Source organism: Syngnathus leptorhynchus, chromosome 7 (assembly GCF_054491065.1).
Source record: "Syngnathus leptorhynchus isolate UIUO chromosome 7, UIUO_Slep, whole genome shotgun sequence".
Classification (NCBI taxonomy): Eukaryota; Metazoa; Chordata; class Actinopteri; order Syngnathiformes; family Syngnathidae; genus Syngnathus; species Syngnathus leptorhynchus.
In genome coordinates, this window is record NC_141201.1 from 14,341,447 (window position 1) to 14,350,752 (window position 9,306).

Genomic DNA, 9,306 nt, shown 5'->3' on the forward strand with positions numbered 1-9,306 from the left:
GCGTGCCTCGCGGAGATCAAGCAATGGATGTCTCTCAACTTCTTTCGTCTTAACCCAGATAAAACTGAGATGTTGATAATTGGTCCAGCTCGTTATCAACATTTATTGAAGGAAACCTCTATAACTATAGATAACCGTACTATCACTCAGAGTGATACTGTAACTAATCTCGGGGTAATATTTGACCAAACGCTCTCCTTTCAAAAGCACATTAAGAATATAACCTAATTGCGTTTTTTCACTTTCGTAATATTGCTAAGATTCGCCCAATCCTCTTGACTGGTGATGCGGAAATTATTATACATGCGTTTATCACGTTGCGCCAGGACTACTGTAATGCATTATTCTCTGGTCTTCCCAAGTCCAGCATCAAAAGTCTACAGTTAGTACAAAATGCTTCTGCAAGGCTGCTCTCATGGACAAGAACATTAGATCACATTACCCCAATATTAGCCAACTTACACTGGCTCCCGGTCCATTTAAGATGTGATTTCAAGGTTCTTCTATTAACCTATAAATCATTGCATGGCTTAGCGCCTTCATATCTCGTCGACCTAGTTGTTCCTTATGTTCCGTCTCGTAACCTTCGTTCGCAAAACGCTAGTCTTTTAGTGACACTGAGGACCAAGAAAATGTCTGCAGGGTCTAGAGCATTTTCTATTCGGGCTCCAGAGCTCTGGAATGCCCTCCCAATGGATATTAGAACTGCTACCTCAGTAGAAACATTTAAGACACGTTTAAATACATATTTCTATGATCTGGCCTTTAATTAACCTGTAATGGCCGATTCGGCTGGAGTTTGTTTTTGCTCCCTCTCCCCATCCCCCCTCCCCGGCTGGGGAGGTGGTTAGGTGACACCCAAGCTGACAGCGGCTATCTAGATTCTCGTGGACCAATTCAAGATGAGGGAACTGCAGTGGATTACCATCCTCGAAGACACAGCCAGGACAATCGAGGGCACCTCCGACAGCTCTTCGCTTTGCCCTGGACATCCACTTTTTGATTTCCATATTATGTATTTTATGTGCCCTCTTTGCATCCATTGCAGCCTGGTGATCCTGAAAGGGGGATCCTTCCATCTGTGGTCCCTTCTCAAGGGTTCTCATTTTTTCCCTGGTAGTTTTTTTGTTTTGTTTTTCCTTGCCCTTTTGGGAGCTCAAGATCAGGGGATGCTTTGAGAATAATTGTCAATTGTTTGTCTATGTGAAGCCCTTTGAGACTGCTTGTGATTTAGGGCTATACAAACTTGACTTGACGTGATGCGCGCCTCAGAGGTCTAGCGCAGAGGGAGCGTGATGCCATAGGCCTGCAGGGCGAGAGCGGAGACGTGACACAGCCGCGCACGAAAGAAAAATGCACCGCCGTGCAGAAACAGTCGGGAGAACGGTAATGAACGTAACCGCGCACGTAGGAAAAAAGCAATGCCGTCCAGGATTTGGGACAACAGCCGGCAATGTGCAGGGCATGCCTCTGAGCAATGTGTGGATGCCCTTGCGCTAGGCTGCTGGGTTGCGTCAGCCGGTCAGCACCGCAATAGCAAAGTGGAGCCGTGACACATTTACACTTTAAAATGTTTAAAAATGCAATAAAGTGTTTTAAAATAAAATCATAAAAGTCTTGTGCAGATGCGCTCACGCTGGGCTGCGGGTGTGCGTCAGTCGGCTAGCACGCAAGAGCAGAGAGGACCCGTGACACTTTAAAATGTTTTAGAAAGTGTTCAAAATACAATAACGTATTTGAAAGTACAATAGAGGGAATCAAAATAAAATTATAAAAGTCTTGTGCCGATGCGCTCACGCTGGGCCACGGGCCGCGTCAGTCGGCCAGCACGCAAGAGCAGAGAGGAGCCGTGAGACTAAAAGTTTTTAAAAAGTGTTTAAAATACAATAACGTATTTAAAAGTACAATAAAGTGTATAACAATAAAATTATAAGTCTTGTGCGGATGCTCTCACACTCGGCCGCGGGGGCGAGTCAGATCGGGCGCGAGCACATCGGAGCCAGACACGTTTACACTTTAAAAAAGGTTCATAAAAGTCTTGTGTGGATATTGTAACAATATATTTACTCATATTTATTTTCTTATTTATTCAAATAAATAGGAATGTTTCTGCTAGTCAGTTGGACTTTTACAAAAGTGTTTAAAAATACAGTGTTTAAAAAACAAGTGTATAAAACTACAATAAAGGTTGACAAAGGTTTTGCGTGAATATTGTATATATTTAATCTTATCTATTTTCTTTATTTTTTATTTTTCTATTTTTTTTTAAGTCAGTTTTACTTGAAAATGTTTACTAAAGTGTTACACAATACAAAAGTAAAATAAGAGTAAAATACGTAAAATATACAGTGTTTAAAAATACAATTAAATACAATACAGGTTCCTAAAAGTTTTTATGGACATTGTAACAATATATTTTCTCTACATCGCGGAGTTTCACCTATCGTGGGTGGTCTTGGAACCAATTATCCACGATGAACGAGGGATTACTGTAAACCGAAAGTAAATTTTTGAGGGCACTTTCTGTTTCTGGTAAAGAATCGGGAGTGTGACATTATGCAGCAGCGCAATAGAAAATGGCCCAACCTTGCACGCATCATCGTGAAGTTAAGAAGTCAAACAGTTCAAGTAAAGTACCTGGTTGTTCACTTGCAGGCCAAAGTTGTATGTATGTTTTACTTTTGTATTTGATGTGCATGTTTTGTAAAAGTGAGTTTTGTCCCCACGGGGGTCGCGGGCGTGCTGGAGCCTATCCCAGCGGTCATTGGGCAGTAGGCGGGGGACACCCTGAACCGTTTGGCAGCCAATCGCAGGGCACACAGACACGAACAACCATCCACACTAGCACTCACACCTAGGGGCAATTTGGGGTGCTCAATCGGCCAATCAAGCATGTTTTGGGGATGTGGGAGGAAAACGGATTGCCTGGGGAAAAACCCACGCGGGCAGAGGAGAACATGCAAACCCCACACAGAGAGTGTCGGAGGTGGAATCAAACCCGCATCCTCTTAACTGTGAGGCGGAGGTGCTAACCAGTGCGCCACCGAGCCACCCATTTTTATAAAACTAGTGCAATGTAACACAACATGACACAAGCCTTGCTGTTGCCACATTAGGAAATGGGCAAATCACAAAATGTGATGTTTTACTTTCATAATTTATCATAATATCACACTTAATGGTTGTGTAGACAAATGAAAAGGCCTCTTCCTACCTTCTGTCTCCTTTAAAATTGGAAAAGAAGACTGCCAAGTTTTTTGTGTTTAGCGAGGCTCTATATTGCTAAAGTCACTGTTTCAGACAGCTCTAACAGACTGGCCCAGTATAGTGAATCCTCTTGCAGCACATGTGACTACTTTACAGTCTGATGCTTTTACTACCTCATTATTATGGTCATTCCGCACATTACACGAGCTATTTAGGATGAAATTAATTGAGATGGTAAACAAGATTGCTTTGTGTTTGTTAAACAGATTAACTGTGAATGTGTTCACTCAACTGACTAAAATGTTAAGTTAATGTTGCTTATTGTCCTTTCACAGAAGCATACTCTGAGCTCAAGCACACATGCTTTTGAAGACTGATCTAGTGTGTTTATTCAAGTTGAGTATATGTTTTTTTTTGTTGCCACTAGATCTATCTGATCATTTGAGGTCATCACGGACTGCCCAGTAACACTCAGATAATATAACTTGAAAAATGAAAATATACAATTGCATTCTTACTGATGGTATATGGATTTAGAGCTTCTCCCAGGCTTATAGGTACAACCGTATACCTCACATTGGCAAATTCTGACCAGAAGTATAGAAAATAATAATAAGAAATAATACAACACTCCAGAGAAATCAAAGTTAAGTCTTGTCAAGTTTGGTGCTCTTTGCAAGTGGGAACACAAGATTGCCTCCAGTAGCTTCACGCGTGAGCGGCTTTGTTTGTCCTTTTTGAGCATCTATGGCTGACAGTCACTCAACTTTTCTCCGCTAATGAATAAATTACTGCACAAGGGTTTTAAAAAGTTTTTTAAAAAGTTAAGGTCCCAATGATCATCGTCACACACACACATCTGGGTGTGGTGAAATTTGTCCTCTGCATTTAACCCATCCCCATGTGATTTTGATCCATCCCCTGGGGGAGAGGGGAGCAGTGAGAAGCAGCGGTCCTGCGCTCAAGAATCATTTGGTGATCTAACCCCCCAATTCCAACCCTTTATACTGAGTGCCAAGCAGTGAGGCAATGGGTTCCATTTTTATAGTCTTTGGTATGACCCCACAACCTTCCAGTCTCAGGGCGGACACTCTACTACTAGGCCACTGAGCTGGTAATTAATTAAATAGATTTTTAATTGACGCCCCTCCTTGTCCACCTTCCAACTTCTTGTCATTCACTTCAGTTCATAAAGACGATGATTGTGGTTAGGTTAGGTTTTGTGCTTTTAACAGTCGCTATGACTAAATGCCATTTGCTCTGTCTTGTAACACCATCCATCCATCCATTTTATATACCGCTTGTCCCCTCGAAATTATAATTGTTAAAAATGTGTTTGTTTTCAGCCTCACCACCAAGAATTTGGTTTGGCATAATCTTATCGGTTTTATAACGCCATAAAATATATCAATCCTACACTTTATTTCTGTATGTTTTATGTCAGAGGCACCCCTACCCTATGTTAGATGGCGTGCCCCTCCATCTGTGATTTACATGCACTTTGTTTTAACTCCTGTCTTTAATTTATGAGATAGCATGTCACCCAGTTTTTAAAATATAAAATTATATATTTTATTATATTTTAAAATTATTATAATCCATCCTTATCTGAACTGTCTATCTTAACAAGGGTCACTGGTGTGCAGGAGCCTATGCTAGCTGTTTTTGAGATATAGCCAGGGTACATCCAGAACTGGTCAGGTGGCCATCCAATCACAGTAAATGATTCTAATTTAAAATATGCAGATAAAAACCTTGACATGATTTATACTGTGCATAATACACTTTTTTTCCTCATACGCATCTCATCTTTGTTGTCATTACAAATGTTGAATCCTAACACAATGAACAACTATGTTTAAAAATCTGATATATTAAGGTGATGAAGGAATAGCATTTTCATATTATTACATTTACATTCTATTACATATGATATTTCCCCGAGTGGTACAAGTATAGCGATATGGCTTATCTTATAATATGATGACATGCAAGCAGAAATGGTATGCTATTAAAATTGGAGAAAACATAGATTAGGTCGAAATTAGGTCAACAAAGACAAAATCATGACACATTAACCATAATGGTTAATGCCGCCCACCTACAGAAAAATGGTTATTTATCGATTTGCATACCACATTATTGACGTGAGTCATTCAGAAGCAAGTTATTAACTGTAAACTGTGCTAAATGACCAACATGAGGTGGTAAGGCTGATATTTCTCTTTCTATTACTCCGTTTCTTGTTTTTCTTCCCAAGTATTTGTCATGCATACAAAGTTCTCAGGGGTCGGATCAATAAATTCACCCCTCTCCCCTATGAACTGCATGTCATAATGTAAAATGGGCCAGAGTATGACACGTTGGGACTTTATTTGGTATCATTATTTGTTGTAATATGAATCGGACATTGCTTTGCACTTGAATTTAGGCCAGGTTTTGCATTTTAAATGTTAGTCATAAAACGTTTAATTTTTTTTTTTGCTGATTCAAGTTTTCTTTTCAATGTTTTATGCATATGCCCCAATGTTTGCTAGAGCAGATTATTGTAGAGAATGTTTTTTACTTGACTTCCACTTCAACAAATAATTGTTTTAACGTTTTACCATAGGAAAGCTCATCAGTATGAATACTTTCCTAACTTCTTGGCGTGCTTTGTATTCAAACAAACTATTTTTATTTGTGTATTCCTTATTTATTATGCTATAATTTCACTGGTCCACTTGACATCAAATAGGGCAACATGACCTTTAACGCCAACTAGTTTGACACCAGTGCACTAGACCACAAAATCACTTATAATCCCCTGAACATTTTTGTGTTGTTCTCATTCAGAATGTAACATATGTGCTGTGCAAAAGCAAATCTTCTAAGAGAATTCGATACAAAATTTTATTAAACGTGAAAAAGAGCTGGCTAAAGAGATCAGTGTTGAGCTGTGCAGTGTGATAAATTTGGCGCTCCCTGCAGATGAAAGACACATTCCTACTCTGCATGTTGCTGTGTTCCTCAGACCGATTTCCAGCTGGGAACTGCTCTAATCACCTGGCAACAATATTGACATAGAAATAGAAACTCTGGAGAGGACAAGACTCCAGCTCTCTGCCTTTTACACATGCATCTGGCTGTCAGAGTTCACGTACACACTGAAGGAGGAAAGACACGTTACATGTATATTATGGAAAATTCTGGAATAATTTATATATTGTAACAGGTGCAAGACCCAATACTTGTTAACCACACAAATAACTCGCTAATGTGATTTTTTTTTTATTGGTGTTGGTGTTTTATACATACACACATGTCACGTTTAATGCAGGATTTGGTCCCAGAAGCAGATAGTAAACATGAGTGGGAAACCAAAAAGTAGTTATGTACAAAATTTCAAAGCAACAACAGAAAGCAGAGCTGGACACGGAAAGCATAGATGGCAAATCTTTCTGGCAACATGTAACTGACTCAAGTATATATAGAGAGAATTATGTATTTAATCCTATGTGAACAAATAAACTAGGTCACTAACAATCAATGACCGTTTATGTGACCAATAAAGAACCAAAGCCACTAACATAAGGACCGACAGTCATAAAGGACAAAGGCACTAACATAATCAAGGACCGACAGTCATTAAGGACGAACAGTCATAACAGTATCCCCTCCTCAACTGGCATCACCTGAATTTAAGTATATATCGAGAAAATTATGTATCTAATCCTATGTGAACAAAGACATTAACATAATCAATGATCGTCTGTGACCAATAAAGGTCAAAAGTCACTAACATAATCAAGGACCGACAGTCATAAGTCCCCATACATAACAGTAGCCCCCCCCCCCCTCAACTGTCTCTCTCTGACTGTTCATTGGTTTGGCTATGATAACCAGAAAACAGGCTAGAGGATGCCCCCAGAGCCCTATAGAAAGCTTGCCATACCTGGGAAGTGAACTGGGGACCTCGGACAGTAACAATGTCAATGGGGATGCATGAAGCTTGAAGACCATCATTATGTCAGCAGTCTCAATGGCGGAGGAAAGTTTGGGCAATGGAACGAAATGAACCATCTTGGCGAATTTGTCAACCACGGTCAACATGACCGTGTTTCCATCAGAGAGAGGCAGACCAGTGATGAAATCAGTCAACAGTGAGAGGCGGTAGTAGACCCGTGGGGCGATGGTGAGAGGACTTCCCCCGAGAGCAAACCAGACAGTTGGCGACCAAATGCCCGACATCTATTTTTGTCTCATCACACCACATGACGGGGGCCTTGCCGGGCACAGCCCAAAAAGAAAACGTGGGTCCCCCTTCCCATGGGCTCACCACCTGCAAGAGGGGCCATAGGAGTCGGGTGCAAAGCGAGCTGGGTGGCGGCCATAGGCGGGGACTTTGGCGGTCTGATCCCCAGCTTCAGAAGCTGGCTCTTGGGACATGGACTGTCACCTTTCTGGCTGGAAAGGAGCCTGAGCTGGTGTGTGAGGCAGAAAAGTTCCGACTAGACATAGTCGGACCTGCCTCCACACATAGTTTGGGCTCTGATACAAGCCCTCTCGAGAGGGGCTGGACTCTCTTCCACTCTGGAGTTGCCCACGGTGAGAGGCGTCAAGCAGATGTGGGCATACGTATTGCTTATTGGTCCATTCAGGGGTACTAGAGAGGACGGTCCATCGGGAGGTCGAACCTCGGATACAGGAGGAGCAGTGTGGCTTTCGTCCTGGCCGTGGAACAGTGGACCAGCTCTACACCTTCGGCAGGATCCTCGAGGGGGCATGGGAGTTCGCTCAACGCCTGAGCCAACTGACAAGGGTGGTTCGGGCCCTGTATCACCGAAGTCAGAGTTTGGTCCGCATTTCCGGCATTCGTCGCATTCGTTCCCAGTGAGGGTTGGACTCTACCAAGGCTGCTCTTTGTCATCGATTCTGTTCATAACTTTTATAGACAGACTTTCTAGATGCAGCCGAGGTGTTGAGGGTGTCCGGTTTGGGGACCTCAGCATTGCGTCTCTGCTTTTTGCAGACGACGTGGTGCTGTTGGCTTCTTCAAGCCGTGATCTCCAGCTCTCACTGGAGCGGTTCGCAGCCGAGTGTGAAGCGGTCGGGATGAAGGTCAGCACCTCCAAATCCGAGTCAATGGTCTTCGGTCGGAAAAGGGTGGAATGCCATCTCTGGATCGGGGATGAGATCCTGCCCCAAGTGGAGGAGTTCAAGTATCTTGGTGTCTTGTTCACGAGTGAGGCCAGAATGGAGCGCAAGATCGACTGGCGGATTGGTGCAGCGTCGGCAGTAAACTCTGTACCAGTCTGTCGTGGTGAAGAGAGAGCTGAGTCAAAAGGCAAAGCTCTCAATCTACCGGTCGATCAATGCTCCTACACTCACCTACGGTCACGAGCTACGGGTCGTGACCGAAAGAATGAGATCCAGGATGCAAGCGGCCGAAATGAGTTTCCTCCACAGGGTGTCCGGGCTCTCCCTTAGAGATAAGGTGAGTCGCTGCTCCTTCACGTTAAGAGGAGCCAGATGAGGTGGCTCGGGCATCTCATCAGAATGCCTCCTGGACGCCTCCCTGGGGAGGTGTTCCAGGCATGTCCCACTGGTAGGAGACCCCGTGGACGACCCAGGACGCGCTGGAGAGACTATGTCTCTCAGCTGGGCTGGGAACGTCTTGGGATCCCTCGGGATGAGCTAGAGGAAGTGGCTGGGGAGAAGGAAGTCTGGGAGTCCCTCCTAAAGCTGCTGCCTCCGTGACCCGACCCCGGATAAGTGGAAGAAGATGGATGGATGGATGGATGGATGGATGGATGGATGGATGGATGGATGGATGGATGGATGGATGGATGGATGGATGGATGGATCACACCACATGACCTGATGTGGTCTGATGAGAAAAAAAAAAGAGGAACTTTTTGGTTTAAACTACACTCGTCGTGTTTGGAGGAAGAAGAATGATGAGTACAACCCCAAGAACACCATCCCAACTGTGACGCATGGCAGTAGAAACAGTTCTTTGGGATGCTTTTCTGCAAAGGGAACAGGACAACTGCACCGTATTCAGGGAAGGATGGATGGGGCCATGTATCGTGAGATCTTGGCCAAAAACCTCCTTCC